This window comes from Myotis brandtii, unplaced genomic scaffold (genome assembly GCF_000412655.1).
Source record: "Myotis brandtii unplaced genomic scaffold, ASM41265v1 scaffold636, whole genome shotgun sequence".
NCBI classification, from domain to species: Eukaryota; Metazoa; Chordata; class Mammalia; order Chiroptera; family Vespertilionidae; genus Myotis; species Myotis brandtii.
In genome coordinates, this window is record NW_005370438.1 from 331,303 (window position 1) to 347,595 (window position 16,293).

General features: G+C 55.5%; 1 long non-coding RNA gene across 1 annotated transcript in view; it reads right to left on the bottom strand.

Moving 5' to 3' along the window:
- Positions 1 to 8,812: 8,812 nt before the first annotated feature.
- Positions 8,813 to 16,293, bottom strand: part of LOC102248384 — an 11,108-nt gene continuing 3,627 nt past the window's right edge. The window contains exons 2-4 of the long non-coding RNA XR_001359464.1: positions 14,469 to 14,646; positions 14,243 to 14,374; positions 8,813 to 8,870 (exon numbers count right to left, since the gene is read on the bottom strand). This is a non-coding gene — a long non-coding RNA (uncharacterized LOC102248384). The remainder of the gene's footprint in view (positions 8,871 to 14,242; positions 14,375 to 14,468; positions 14,647 to 16,293) is intronic.

The window sequence follows — 16,293 nt, forward strand, 5'->3', positions numbered from 1 at the left end:
CTACCTCACACTTTGCAGACCTCACAGAAGATCCCACAGCACAGGCTACCTCTCCGTACGTCCTGTTCGCCTTCATGGCTGAGGAAAGCTGGCAGTCAGACTCCGACACACTCTCCTTCTTCCTTCTCCTCTGTCCGCACCTCCGCAGCTGAGCTCAGGCCCGTGCGTGTGCTGTGGGCCGTTAGACAGACATGAGCAGAGCAAGGACGATGGGCCAGGGCCAGGAGGTCACCAGGATGGAAAGCCCCAGGTGTCCAGCCAGGGACAATCAATTGTAGGTGGGACCTCGCCCCAGGGTGACCGTTCCCCCCCTACCATATCCTGGTCCTGAGGTTTGGAGCCTTGACCTTTCCTCCCTAGAGATAACATCTAGGCCTTGGTTGCATTTCAGCTCCAGGCCCAGATGAGCAACAAAAACCAGCCAAGGCTGACGTCAGGGCCAGCTGCAGGGAATAATGACCCCCTGCCCGGGTGCCGGCCAATCCATCAGGGGGGACCACAACCCTGGAAAGCTGCTCAATATTCTATTGAGATCTTTCCCTGGGACCCCCCAAAAATCTCCGCCCTTAAAGGCCTTAGGATGGAGGACCCAGTGTGCTCTCCCTCCAGGGAGCACCCCTGTGCCTTTCCCTTCCCCCTCGCTCCCCCCCCCAACCATCCCCCCTCCCCACCAGGCACATGACCTTTAGCTTCCTCACCCCCACGCTCCAGGGGCCCTTCCTTTACCTGTAGAACGTGTTTGCCAAGCCCATTTCTTCTAGGAGTTACTTTTTCTACTTCTGTAACGTACCCAATCCATGTTCCCTTACAGTTTGGGTCTGGCCTCTGAATTCTTTCCTAGCCAGAACCCATGTGCCAAGGTTGCCGAACCCAGGTTTGGTCTGACCCACGGGTCGGACACCTGCTGCCCTTGCCGCGGCCTACAGCACGTGCAAGAAGGGAACACTTCCCACAGCAAGGCCCAATGGCGTGTGGCCCTCACCATGCGTGGGAACTGTTATTCCTGGCTCTGTATTGCACTGTGTGTGCTGTCTAGGGGTGTGTGTGTGTGTGTGTGTGTGTGTGTGTGTGTGCATGGACACACACCTATTTTTCTGTGTGGAGAAATGCACCTGAGATACATATGCACATAACTCTGTGCAGCACCTCACGTGAGGAAAGATGCAGAGGGTAGAAGTGTGGGAGGCAGTTAGATGGGCTAAAGCAGAGCAATGACGATGGGCCAGCTACAGAGGACACGGGGCGGAAAGCCCTGGGCGCCTAGCGCAGGACAATGGTAGGGTGGGACCGTGTTCTCAGGGTGACGTTTCCTCCCCTAGCATATCCTCCTCAGGCATTTAGACCCTCTGACCTTTCTTCCCTGGAGATAACATCTAGGCTTCAGTTGTACTTCAGCTCCAGGCCCAGAGAAGCAGCAAATTCAGACCAGTGGCGGCTGCCTCAGGACCAGCTGCATTGAACAGTGACCCCCTGCCCTGGCCCCTGCCAATCAATCAGTGGAGACCTAGACCCTGAAAGGCCGCACCTGGAAAGCTGATGGATATTCTATTGAGGTCTTCCCTGGGGTCTCCTCCAAAATCTCCACCTTAAAACCCTGAGGATGGAGGACCCAGTGCCTTTCCCTCCAGGGAGCACACCCAAGCCTTTCCCTTCCCCCTCCCCCTCAGGTGCATCACCTTGACCTTCCTCACTTCCAAGCTCCAAGGGCCCTTCCTTTGCCTCTACCTCTTGTTTCCTAAGCCCATTTCTCCTATGAATTACTTCTTTAAAATGTCTGTTTTTCTTTTTATTAATTTTTAGAGAGAGAAGAAGGGAGAGGGAGAGAGATAGAAACATGGATGAGGGAGACACATCAACATCCGGCAGCCCCCTTACTGGGGATTGAACTGGTGCCCTCTAATGCCTGGGTCAGTGCCCAACCACTGAGCAACACTGGCTGGGCATACCCATGAGCTCTTCTTCCTCTGTGATGTTAAATAAAAGTTCTCTTACAGCTTGAGTCTGGGCTCTGAATTCTTTCCTAGCCAGAACTCCAGGACGAGGGTGCTGAACCCAGGTCCGGTCCGATGCCTGGTGTCGTTCCCGCACCCCCAACAGAAGTGGGTATGTGTCGAGTGCGTGCCCCTGTGAGTGCCTAGATGGGTTTCTGAGAAGTATCTTGCAGAAAGCTATTGAGGGCTGTCTGCGAAGGGACATTTGTAGAAATGCATATTGAACAACCGAGGTGAACCGAGGTGGGAGGCAATTTTTCATTTGCGGGGCCTTGTGTGGGATGAATTCTGGATGAAAACAGACAGGACGCTCTCCTGAACTTTTCAGAAGCATCCCAACCCTCTCCCTTGAGACGTCCAATTCCAGGGTAGCAGCAAATATTCAGGATATGGCTTCCTTCTAGGAATTGACTTTGTTTCCAAGAAGCTCATTAGACTCAGAGAAAAGCATCTTTGCCCCTGCCCACCAGTCTTCCAAACCTCAAGGACACACGCACACACACGCACACACACGCACACACGTGGGAAAACATACACACACGCACACATTTCCTCCAGTTATTAGCAGAGCCTCCCAACTTTTCACCTTGCCCTTCAGGACTGCTCTGCCTCCCACCTGAGAAGTGGTCTTTCTCTCTCTCTCTCTCTTCCTTCCTTTCTTTTGAATGTATTTTTATTGATTTCAGAGAGGAAGGGAGAGGGGAAAAGAGAAAAATCAATGATGAGAGAGAATCATTGACTGGCTGCCTCCTGCACGTCCCCTACTGGGGCTCGAACCCACAACCCGGGTATGTGCCCTGACTGGAATCGAACCTGGGACCCTTCAGTCTGCAGACCAACGCTCTATCCACTGAGCCAAACCAGCTAGGGCAAGGTGGTGTCTTAGAGCAGGATCCTGCTCTTGCTGCCAGAGAGCTTATTAAATGAGAGGAGGTGCACCGAGAGCAAACACTGCTCTGACTCTTCCTCCCTCTTCCTGGATCCCGCTGCCACCTGGGGTGTGTGGCATCTCTCAGGAGAAAGTGGTCCATTTGGGCCGCGCCCCCCTCCTTGGGGAGTTTCTGCTCCCAGCCTGGGCAAACCTTTCCGCCGGCCTCACAGCACCACCTTGTGGCCGACTCTTACTATTACAACTCCTGATCCCCCGACAAGCAGCCCTTTCGTGCCAAATGATGGCTTTAAATGCTTAGTGTTTTGGGGTTTTTTTTTGAGTTCTGCGCTTGACTGTTCAAAGGGAGTTCTGTGTACAGTATCCCAGTATTTTAAGGGGTTTTCAGTCATAAACAGGCATCCACCTGTATGTGAGCACTCGTTCCTTTAGACAGACATCGTTGGTTCTTAAACTTGGCTGACATCGTCATTTTTTTGCTTGAAATGCCCTCCCGCTTCGCTTGTGCCTCTAATTTCTATCCATGCCCAAGACACACTCAAATTCCGGTTCCCCCAGGGAGCTCTTCCTGCTCTTCCCACCTGCGTATTTCCCTTTCCTCCTCTGAAACCCACCCTTAGGGCCTCCCGGGTCCTTCTCCTGGGTGGTGCTTCGTAGTACATTCTGGTCATTTGCACCTTTCCTTCATGTTCCGCACCAGGTGGCAAACTCCATTTGCGGACATGCTATTAGCCATCTTTACGTAGCACGCCCAGCACTGTGGCTTCGGCCACTTTAAGTGTTGATAAGACCCATTATTGAACGAGATGGAGTTTTCTTTTATTTCATATCTCAACTTAGATATGATTTCTCCCAGAGAGTCTCTATGAACCGGCCCCCCCACCGCCCCGCCCCGACCCCAAGTGAGATGACATGTCTCTTGGGCTTTTAGATCACACAGTGTCCCAGGGCGTCTGGCACTATATTACCTCTGCCTTTCTCTGCCTTATCACTGGGTGATCAGCTCCTGGAGTCAAGACCGTGTTGCCTAAACGGTACATGGCAGATAGCAGGAACTCAAGAACTATTTGATGAGTGAATAGAAGGATAAAGGCATGGGCGGGTGGACGCGGGACAATGGGGAAGGAGAGAACAGGTTAAGGATGACTTTTCAGATTCCTTTAAGCTCGGATATTGAGCTTTTTTTTTTTTTAGGGAAAGTAGTCCCAGCTATTTGAGAAATAACACAGCGATCAGGGCAGAATCATGTGGGGATTTTCCTTTGAATGGACATGATTGGCTTCTGTGGGGGATCTGCCCCCATTCTGTGGGAACATCATGTTCCCTGGTCTCAGCCTGGCTCAGAACTTGGCACCCCCACCCCCCCTGCACCGGGACATTCATTTTTGTCACCCAGCCTGGGTAGGAGGGGTGGCCGGGTGGGAGGGAGCCGTTTTGGGAAAGAGTGTTGGGGAGTGTTTATGTGTGTGATGAGTCAGGCCAGGGAGCTCAGAGGCTTAATCTCTGCTCAGCTCTCTGCACGGGGGCAGTTCTCACCGTCGGGGGGTGGGGTGGGGTGGGGGGACCACCAACTGTCTGTGGAAAGTTTTCTTAGTCACAGCTTGTACCAGCGCAGCTGGAGCTTTATGTAACCGGGCCTTTGTTCTCCCACAAAAAGGGTACGAGGGGGTCAGAGCAGCGTTGGCTGCTCTTTCTGCAGCACCTCTTCCCTCTTCCAGCCCCTCCCAATGCCAGGGCCAGGTGACGCGCCCTCCCCTCCCTCCGCAAGTGGCATGTTGAGGGCGAAAGGCCACATTCTCACTGGGAAAGGGGTTAGGCTGTCTTCATGGGCCCCACGGGATGCCTCGCTGCCTTCAGGGGTGTCCCCTCCTTCCTGTGGTGGGGAGGACGAGGCCAGGCCTCAGAGCACGCTGGGACTCCTGCCTCTGCATGAACTTGAGCAGCAGGGGTCACCAGGGCCTGGGCTTCCGTTTCCCCAGCTGCTGGCAGCCCAGTCTCCGCTCCCTCCCTTATCAGCATTGGGTTTCCTGCTCTGATACCCGAGCCAATTTGCCTATCACAACAAGAGTGCTGTCAGAGACAGCTCCAGATAAGGCCGCAAGCCCGTGGGCACGCGCCCCTGTAACAGAGACCACGAAGAAAGAAGCAGTAGTGGTTTGGGTGCTGATGACTAGCTTGGCCGAGGAGGCCGGCCATTGGGTCCGCTGGGAAGAAGGAGCAAAGCTCAGAGGTCGTGGGGACTTGCAGGGCCCACAGCAGGGGAAGGCTTGTCCCTTGGGGCCAAGGCGCTGGGGCCTGAGCTTTGGAAAAGGTAAGACAGGGACCTGCTTTCCTGGGGGTGGGCCTACGGATAGTGTCATCGCAGGGGCAGGCCTGCCCCCCAAACAAAAAGGAATGGACGCGTTTGAGACATAAGCTGGGAACGAAGGATGGATTTCTCACCAGGGAGGATGGTCACTCTGGCTCAGGGGCCTGGGTCGGAAAAAAGGTTCTGGAAAGAGAGTTACAAAGTCAGACGGTTAGTCCCTGAGCGTGACTTGGACAGCAAGAGTGAGAGCTGCTCAGAGAGGCTGGGGAGGTAGGAGGAGCAGGTGGCTTGTGGGAGCCCACAGCCTGTCGCTACAGCTCTGCCCCCTTCAGTGCTCGGCAGTCCCCTGGCTGAAGCCAGAGGGAGAAACCAGAGGGGAGGACTTCATGGGGGTCTGGAGACGAGGGAGACCAGTGGAGAGAGAAGAGAGCCAGGACCAGGGGGCCAACAGGGAGGAGTGAGAAAGGCGGGGAGGCCCCCCGGATTTCTGAGCCCTGGCTGCAAGGCGCAGGAGCTGCTGCTGGGTGGATGGGACAGCGATAATGGGAAAACAAGAAGGCAGGACACCCCCCCCCCCCCCCCCGAACCTCAGGTGCCTGTAGGCGGCGCACAACTAGAATTCCCTCTGTCTGGTGAACTGTGGTCCAAGCTGAGCAGAGGCTGGGCGATTCCTGAAGCCGGAAGAGCAGGAAGGAAGCCCAGAGGGCTAGGAGCAGAGGGGGAAGAAGGAATGGAGGGGGAAGAAGGAGAGGGAGTTCCGAGGCGCACCAGCAGGGGCCAGGCTGGGACAGCGCGGAGCTGGCCGAGCTGCAGCCCTGGGCAGAGCGCACATCTCTGAAATGAGGTCTCCTCCATTCAGGCTGCTGCCTTCTGTTTCCGGGCCTGAGCTAAGAGCAGCGTAGGATCTATTTCTACCCTCGCACGCTGAGCCCCAAATCCCGGGGATGTCATGCTCCACCGCCCCGCCTGGTCCTCGGTGCAGGGACCTAATCCGGGGGATGATCGAGGGCTTGGGGAGAGTCCCTAGCAGCTTGGACCCTGGCAGGTGGGGATCACCGTGATCTGTGTCCAGGCTGCCTTGTTGAATTTGCTCCTGGGTCCGCCTGCCTCGGGATGCAGCTCTTCCGGCCCCCTTTCTGGACCTCGGAGGATCCGCCATGACTTCTCAACAGCACTTATATATATATTTGATTTCAGAGAGGAAGGGAGGAGAGAGAGATTAAAACATCACCGATGAGAGAGAATCATGGACCGGCTGCCTCCTGCACACCCCCTACTGGGGATCGAGCCTGCAACCCGGGCATGTGCCCTTGCCCTGAATCCAACCCAGGACCCTTCAGTCCATAGGTCAACACTCTACCCATTGAGCCAAACCAGCTAGGGCTCTCACTACCTGCTTTTATAGTAAGAGGAGGGGAGGCAACAGAGGTTCCGCCTGCAGACATCACAACCGCACCGCCTGGGCTGAAACCCACTCTACCACCGCTCACAGCGCCACCCCAAGCAGGTCACTTTCATCTTGGATGGTGTCCCCGCTCTCTGAGAGAAGGCTAGTGACGGGACTACCTGGAGAATGAGATAATGTGGGGAAAACCATCTTTCTCCTGTGGCTCACCACAGAGTAAGCTCTCAATAATAATGGCTCTTGTTTTTACACATGGCCGGCCACACGTGCATAATCTTATTTGCCCCAAACAAAGACAGTGCGTTCCAGCAGGCGGGCCTCCTCCTTCCTGTTCCAAGAACAGCCCGTGTTCGGCCCCATTTTTGTGCACAGAACTGTCTTCCCACCTCCAGCTATTCACCCCCCCACCCCCACTCCCTCCAGACCTACCTAAAATGCCGCCTCCTTCCCAAAACTTCCCCTGATGATTCAAAGCCGCACGCAAGTCTCTCCCTCCTCTGCCTTGCTGTGCTACCAGCCAGGGCCTTGCCGTTGAACATGGAAACCACGAAGTCATAGGCTTTGAGAGCTGGAAAAGCCCTTACAAAGGACCCCGGCCACCTGCCGTGAGTCAGGCACGGCTAAGAAGCAGCGCTCATTGCCACCATCTTCTTTAGCGTTCACCTTGGGCAGCACTAATGTAACCCCAGCACGTCTCGAAGTCCGAACGCTGCCTCAGAATCCTTCTCAACACAGAGCACCGGGCAGTGAGCACCGACCCATCAGCAGTGCCTCTGCCGCCCATCATCCAGGCAAGTGGAAGTAATCCACATGGATGGGGTGGATGGAGCTCCTGAGGGTGCAGGCACCTCCCTCGGGCCTCAGGCCTTGGGGCACGAGGGTGGAACTCCCGTCTAATCGCTGCCCAGGCTCCTTCCACCTCACGGAGGCCTCTGGAATGGTGTGTGGTTGTTCTCCGTCCATCTATCTCACCCTCCCAGTCGGTGCGCAATATTTGTGAGGGTAGGGATGACGCCTCAGAGCAGCGGTTCTCAACCTGTGGGTCGCGACTTCTTTGGGGCTCGAACGACCCTTTCACAGGGGTCGCCTAAGACCATCGGAAAACACATATATAATTACATACTGTTTTTGTGATTAATCACTATACTTTAATGATGTTCAATTTGTAACAATGAAATTGGGGGTCACCACAACATGAGGAATTGTGTTAAAGGGTCGCGGCATTAGGAAGGTTGAGAACCACTGCCTTAGAGGGCTCTAGCCGTCCCTCCGCACCAGGCACAAACCAGGCACAAACCAGGCCGCATCACGTGGGGCTTCTCCCCGGCTGCCGTCCTTGTCTTCGGAGCTCACTCCCAGGCAGAGGGAGCTGGGCTGTGAGGAGGCTCCGTCCCAGCGCCGGTCTAGCCGCTGCGCTCTGAGGGCCTTCCTCTGCCCATCGCAGGCCACAGGAGCTCTGATCACTGGAATGGTGAAGACAGGGGCTGGACCTCAGGGGCCAGAGTGGCCGTCTTCGCTCTTGGATTGGTCTGCTGAGGGGCCTCGAGATACTCAGGCAGCAGTGGGGGTGGGGGAGCCATAAGGGAAAAGGAGAGAGATTGCACAGCCAGAGGCCCACCTCTCCTAGGCCCCAAAGAACATGGTAAGGTGGTCTCTCTCTCTCTTTAAATATATTTGTATTGATTTCAGAGAGGAAGGGAGAGGGAGAGAGAGATAGAAACATCAATGATGAGAGAGAATCATGGATCAGCTGCCTCCTGCACCCCCCTACTGGGGATCGAGCCCGCAACCTGGGCATGTGCCCTGACCGGGAATCGAACTGTGACCTCCTGGTTCATAGGTCAACGCTCAACCACTGAGCCATGCAGACCGGGTGATAAGGGGGTCTCTGAAAGGGTGGAAGCGGATGGCATGGAGGGTGCACAGCTGACATCCAGATCATTGGAGACACCTTCACCCCCAGCTAGGACTCCTGGGGGCCAAGTGGAGTCTCCCCTTCAAGCCGTTGAAAGATGGCGCCACCACCCACCTAGTCCCACAAGCTGCCAGCTCCAGAGTCACCCCGACCCCCCACGCCACATCCCTCTGCACCAGACACAAACCAGGCCGCATCACGTGGGGTCCCCCCCCCTCCCCCCAGGCTGCCGTCCTTGTCTTTGGAGCTCACTCCCAGGCAGAGGGAGCTGGGCTGTGAGGAGGCTCCGTCCCAGCGCCGGTCTAGCCGCTGCGCTCTGAGGGCCTTCCTCTGCCCATCGCAGGCCACAGGAGCTCTGATCACTGGAATGGTGAAGACAGGGGCTGGACCTCAGGGGCCAGAGTGGCCGTCTTCGCTCTTGGATTGGTCTGCTGAGGGGCCTCGAAATGCTCAGGCAGCAGTGGGGGTGGGGGAACCATAAGGGAAAAGGAGAGAGATTGCACAGACAGAGGCCCACCTCTCCTGGGCCTCAAAGAGCATGGTAAGGTGGTCTCTCTCTCTCTCTCTCTCTCTCTCTCTCTCTCTGTCCATAGTAGAAAAGAGGAGCATAATATAATTTGCGTCTCTCAAATATTATACTTCAAATGGAAGGATATTTGAGGGTTGTCTTGCATGTGAGACAGTATGTTCAGGATTAGGGATCGAGCCCGCAACCTGGGCATGTGCCCTGACCGGGAATCGAACTGTGACCTCCTGGTTCATAGGTCAACGCTCAACCACTGAGCCATGCAGGCCAGGTGATAAGGGGGTCTCTGAAAGGGTGGAAGCGGGTGGCATGGAGGGTGCACAGCTGACATCCAGATCATTGGAGACACCTTCACCCCCAGCTAGGACTCCTGGGGGCCAAGTGGAGTCTCCCCTTCAAGCCGTTGAAAGATGGCGCCACCACCCACCTAGTCCCACAAGCTGCCAGCTCCAGAGTCACCCCGACCCCCCACGCCTGCTCCTCCCTCCTGCCGCGCAGCCGCAGCGGGTCCTCTCCACCCTCTCCTTCCCAAGCCCCTGGCGTGTGCCTCCTCCCGGCCTCCCACCACTCCGAGCCCCTCTCCTGGAATCTTGATGATCCTGGCGCTGCGGTGGCCTCATTGCGCTCTCCAGTCATGTCACATCTTGGCTGGGCTTTTCTTTCTAAAACTTAGATTTCATTATGTCATTCTCTGCTGAAAAATCATTACCACCTCATTGTGCTCCAGAGAGAGGCGAACTGCTTAGCCCAGGGTTTCTCTCTCTGCACTGCGGACATTTCAGATTGCAGAACCCGTGGGGAGGCCGCCCGGGGCACCTCGGATGTCTGGCAGCTTCCCTGGCTGTGGTCAGCTGCATGCCAGGGGCATCGCCCCCTCCCCCAGGTCTTCACCACCCAAAATTCCTCCGGACATCGGGGAATGTCCTCTGGAGACCACCACGAAGCAGGCTTGAGGAATTAGCACTTAGCTCCCTGCCGACAGCTTTCCAAGGACTGGATGGGGAAGGAGGGTCGCCAGGCCAAAGGCGGTGGCTGGGCTGGCATGAGTCACAGGAGGTGCCTGGGTGGAGCCTACAGCATTTCTGGTTCCCTATTGGCAGTCAGAGCAGAGAAAGACCTCCTGGTAAGACGTCGATATTTTGGGGTGGGGATGGCTAAGCAGAGAAGAGAGAAGATGCAGGGCCAGACGCACACCCCAAGACAGGGCCCCAGGACTGTGCCTGCGGCCCCGTGTGCAGGTGGATGTGCCCGCCAGAGTGGTGTGAGGCGGTGCGGCCTGGGCTGCGTGGTGGTGATATGAGCACATACGAAAGCCCCATCCGAGAGTTCAGGCAGCTGGCGTGGGACCGTCTGACTTGTGCGCCTGCGCGTGGACACACCAGAGAAGGACATTCCGTGTGTCAGTGTCCCCGCCGTGTCCCCAGATCCCGGTGTGCACTGGCCTCTGCACTTCCAGGGGCTCCCACCTCTCTGCCCCACTTAGATCCACACGCGCACACACAACACTCACGTAACACTCACAGCCCCAAACTCCTCTGCATTTGAAAGATAAGGGGGGAAAGGGGCCAAGAGATGAGAGGAAATAAAAATAGCCGAAGACAAGCTCTTCAGATAAGAAAGCTCCCCTTTCCAGTGAATCACCAGTTTTCCACACTGAGAGTATGCGTGTATGCGCGCGCGCACACACACACACACACAAACACACACACACACCAGCACAAAACACACACACACCCCGCAGAAAACACACACACCCAGGCACGTCGCCAAGCCCTGCACATGCCCCCACTCTGATGCCCTTGACTCAGACCCTCTCACATGCTGTCCCCCTGAAATAAAATGACCCCCCAAAGGGGTACCTGTGGGCCTCTGGGGTGCTCCTATTTGAAGCTCAGAAGGTACCAGCCACCTCCCCAGTTCCCTGCAAACACACATCCCCTCTCCCCTCCCCTTCCCTGCTTCTTCTGGCTTCTCTGTATTTCCTGCCCCTCCCCTCGAAATGGGGCTCACGAAGGCAGGGGCGGCCTTGTGTCCCAGAAAGGGGTACTCTGCTTCCCTCAGGAGGCACCGGGCTGGCCAGCTAGGTCTCTGCACAGGATCGATCCCCGGAGCCGGCTCTGTGCTGGGGAGAGAGCAGACAGCCCCGGAGGCCGTGCAAGATTTATGAATGTGCTTTGTTAATTGCATTAGTGGCTCTGCGGGAGGATCGTGTGTGCTTTGGCCTTAAACACGGCAAGTCCAACCGTGGCATCTGGAGAGGAGACAGGACTGGAGCAGCGTGTAGGAGCCCCCTGAGGTCCCGTGGCCACCCTACCCCCGTCCTGCCCGTTCAGGGGGCAGGATCCGCTGTCTGTGGCTTCGTTCCTGTGAGACGTGGGGCCCCTGCTCCTTGGGAGCTGGCTGAGCATCTTGTCCCTGCACCTTTTTTAAAAAAAAACAACAACACGGGAAGTGGCGGCCTTCGGGGATGGATGGGGCAGCTAGAGAGGGCGGACCTAAAGCTTCGAAGCAACTCTGAGGACGTGGCTGCTGGGTGTGGGCCTAGGACAGTGATGGCGAACCTAAGACACGCATGTCAGAGGTGACACACGAACTCATTTTTTTTTATGCTTCTACAAGAGATCCACTTTATTTTTTTATTTTGTTTTATTGCTTAAAGTATTACAAAAAGTATTACATATGTCCCCCCCACCCCTTGACATTCCCCCGGCCTCCCCTACCCCCCAGTGTCTTATGTCCATTGGTTATGCTTCTATGCATGCATACAAGTCCTTCGGTTGATCTCTTACCCTCCCCTCCTGCCCCCCAACCAGCCAGCTCTTATCTAAAGCTGATTCAATGCACAGTCTCTGTTGCCGGCGCATAGGAAGTCTGTGGTCAGGAATAGCTCTGATGGGGCAGGAAATGAGTCTCCTGTGGTGGAAACAGATCTCCTGGCTTCTTACTTGGTCCCCAGGGGTAAGAATGGCCCAGGGCCAGTGCAACCTGTGAATCCAGCCGCCAGGCTTTGCTTTACAGTTAGATTCGGATTTCTTCTGAGACCATACTAGGGAAATGTATTCCATCCACTCCTTCCTCAGATTTAAAAAATAAATAAATAAATGAGCCCGGCCAGTGTAGCTCAGTGGATTGAGTGCCGGCCAGTGCATCAGGAGGTCACCGGTTCAATTCCTAGTCAAGGCACATGTCCAGGGTTTTGGGCTCCATCCTCAGTAGAGGGCGTGCAGGAGGCAGCCAATTGATGTTTCTCATCGATGTTTCTATCTCTCTCCCTCTCCCTTCTTCTCTCTTAAAAAAATCAATTAAAAAAACATTTATTTATTTATTTATTTATTTATTATTTTTAAGAAAAAACTTTCTAAAAAAAGAAAAATGAGGCCCAAGGACAGAAATGAAATCCTTAAGGCCATGAAGGGTATTAAAGGCCTAGGAGTCCCAGTGCCCGGGTGCCCTGACCTGCCCCTGAACCTTCTACTGTATTGTGCTCTCTCATGCCCGGGGCCTCTTCCATAGTGGCTGCACCAGTCTGCATTCCCACCAGCAGAAGTTAGGGTTTTTCCAAATGCTGACACGCCGAGCTCAAAAGGTTCGCCATCACTGACCTAGGAGCTCCTCCCAAGTCTAGGATTCGAATGAGCCCTTCAGAAGGTGGGCGCTTAGGCCGCCACGCCCATCTCGCATGGAGCGCCCTCTTCCTCCACCCTCAGGGCCCTGCTGTGGTTGGGGGTGTGGGTTCTGCACCTGGGATGCCTGAGGGGAACCCCCCCACCCCAGTTCTGGCTCTGACAGTTGGGCGAGTTTGTCTCTGGGCCTTTGCTCCTTCAACTGCTAAAGGGAATAATAATAATGACACCTTCATCACTGGAGGGTCTTTTTACAACTATGGTGCCGAAGGCAGGGACACCGGCACCTACGTTTGCCATCAACATTAGGTACTGGCGCCTGACCCTGGGCAGCCTTTCGGGCCTCTCTGTGCCTCATGTGCCCCCAGAACCCTGGCTTCTCCCTAAGGGACTTTCCAGGGGACAGGGGAGACCAGAGCCAAGATGCAGGACTCAAGACGGTGCCCTCCCTGCTCCTGTCTCCCTGGTCTGTGAGCATCTGGGGTATGTGTGTCTTGCCCCACCCTCTGCCCGCTGTGCCCCCACCTGGGAGCTCTCTGCACAGCCCTGCCTGGCCCTGAGCTGGACATGGACACGGAGCGGCTATTTTTAGGCCCAGACAGAAGCAGCAGCTGTACAACCCCCTCTCGGAGCTCCCCTCTCCACAGAAGGGCCCAGCCTCATGGGTGAGGCTGAGGAAGGGAGAGCTGAGATCCCAGCTCCGGCTCCTCCATCCTTACAGCCCCAGGGTGAGCTTCTCTCCGGCTGGTCCCCCTCCCCCAGCTTCTTCATTGCCAGAGGTTTAGCTGCCAAGCTGTAGAGGCGGCAAAGTGGGAGGAAGGAGGAGGAACAGAAGAGGCGGAGGAGGAAAGCCCATGTCCTCAGGTGAGCCCCCCCCCCCCCCATCCTGGTCTCATTTAGAATTTTTCTGAGAACTCAGATTGCAGACACCCAGGGTCTGAGGCCAGCTGCACAGTGGCCCCTGCTCCCAGCAGCCCTTCCTTAGTGTGTAAAGGAGCAAGTTTCCCCAGAAGTTCTTGGCTGTTGTGGGACACACCACCACATGTGCCAGGAGATTGGGACTGCCTTGATTTCCCCAAGACAATTAGTCTTCTAACAGGACACAAAAAAGGTCCTTCAGCCTGGCCAGCATGGCTCAGTGGTTGAGCATCGACCTATGAACCTGGAGTTCGTGGTTTGATTCCCGCTCAGGGCGTATGCCCGGGTTTCAGGCTTGATCCCTATGCCGGGGCGTACAAGCGGAGGCAGTTGATCAATGATCATCTTTCATTGTTGAAGTTTCTATCTCTCTCTCCCTGGTCGCCCTTTCTCTCTGAAATCAATAAAAAACATTTTTTAAAAAGGTCCTTAAATTCAACATTAAATTTTAAAACAATCTGTGCAGGTTTTGCATCAGGGTTCCCCTATTTTGTAATTCTCGTGATTTTTGGAGGCCACATAGGAGAAGGCCTGGGAAGAGAAGTCCTGTACAGACCAGTAAAGGAGTCAGACTTTTATTTCGGTAAGGAAACCTTCACAGGTGTCCAAATGGACAAGAACCGTACCCTCGAGGAACTTACATTCCTATTACAAAATACAGACTCACCAATCCGGGGAACAATAGTCCAACCCTTTCATGTCTGTGGCTGCTGCCAAGGTGCCTAGCAACCGATGGCGTGGATGCCTGGATTCCTGATGCTTTCGGCCGGGGATTCTCAACCTTTCCCAGGCGATGCACCTGTTCAGAAATTAACACTGTGAGCTTCTCTCCAGAAAAACACACGTCCAGGGCACAGACACCCAAATACCTGCCTGCAATTGGAGGGGCTTACACGCCCAGGACGCTGGCACATGGACCTTGGTCGTGGAGAGCGGGAGGTGGCTGCTTGGCCTGCACTGACGCTATGTCACCGCCTTTCCCAGCAGGAGATCTGCAGCTGCATTTTAATCACAGTCTCTATCAGCGCGGAGCAGGGGAAGCTGGCCACTTGGCCCGGACTGTCTGGCATTCTGAAAAAACAAAAAAACAAAACAAAACCCAAGTCCTACCAAACTATAGAAAAAACCCATTTGCAAAAGCCCTAATATGTTATCATCTTGGTGCAGTCGCCAGGAACTCTTTGACCTCGGTCAAGTCTTTCCCTTCCTTTGCTGGGGGGCGGGGCAGGGAACGCAGCATTCTTATTTGTGAAATGAAGGGGGGCTGGGACACTGAAGTAGAGCTGAGAGGTTCCTTCCAGCCCTGATGTGCCTTGAGTCTGCCATGATGTCATACGGGTGAGTCCTCTTTGGGGGAAAGTGGGGGAGAGAGAGCCTCCAGGCGCTGCGACCCTCAGAGGGGCCAGGCCCAGAGCCCCGGAGAGGAAACCTTTCCACTGCTGGCCCGAGCGGTGCTCCTGGCCACCCCCAGACCTCAGGCCTCCCCCTGGGGCATCATGCCACTGGCTCCCCCTGCAGCTAACTGCTCCTGGGATTTGGGATTAAGCATGTGCTCCCTGATTGAAGTGGAGGCTGCCTCCTCGGGCACAGGTTACAGTCTTAAAAATCACTGCTCTCTGGAGAGTGGCTCAGAGCAGCCCAAACACCCAGAGATGCAGGGACAGCGGGCTCCTCTGTGCTGACAGGGGGCCTCCTGGGCAGCTGGCCTGGGAGTGGGCGTGGGAGGGCTCTCTGCTCACGGGACCCACTGCACACATTTGGGAAGGGCTGTCCTTCCTGCTTGCCCTTCTCTGCTTGGGGGCACCTGCTTGAAAGGGTAGAAAAAAGTTGTCTGTCTTTGCCAGGTCCCGGTGAGCTGCAGCTTGGGGTGGTGGTTCCTTCCGAATGTCACCCTCCGCCTTGCAGCTTATGGCCCGGCCATGGCTTCCACACAAACCAGGGGGCCCTGGTTCTGATTGGAGGACTGGACACTTCAGCCACCAAGTGACAAGATCTGTTAACTCCAAGTCCTTCTTTAGCGTCCACACCGCCTTTTCCTCCTTCCCTCCCAGGGCTGCCCCTGCCCCTCCAGGACAGAATTTAAATGTTATTTGCTACAAATGATCTGCTAAGGAGAGGAGGGGCCTGGAGGCCAGAGGTGGTGTGGCCAGGTGGTGTGTTCACAGAGCCCTGGGCTCAGATACTCCACTAAGGAGAACAGAGAAGCATCAGAGGCGAGTATGAGCATGCAGCCCCAGGCAGTGCCTCCTGCAGCTGGCGCTAGCTTTCTTTCCACGTGTCCTCACCATGTTGACATGCAGCCACACACTTACACACCCATACACCAGCTGATGCTCACAGACCCAGTCGTAAACCCACCTCGATCATGTTTTTCTTTCCATCGCCTGGAAAAATGTATGCAGACCATGCTCACGTCTCCACACACACATCCTTCCCATCCTGCACATGCCTGTGCCATCAGGATACACGCCACTGTCATAGCTCTATGAGTTACCTTGCGCTCATGCGTGTACCCTTTCCTAAGTCACCCTTTACAACACGCGATGGGTGCATGTGCCGGAGACAGGCCTGCACGTCCCATATGGACACACTGTGCGTCTCCTTGCCCCGTGTTCGGTACACTATGCCTTCCTCAAACAGTGAGCCGGTGGGTGGTGGGTGGGGATTGCCTCCCCTAGTCCCTCTGGGCATCTCTTCTTTGGGGGTGACTACCCCAGG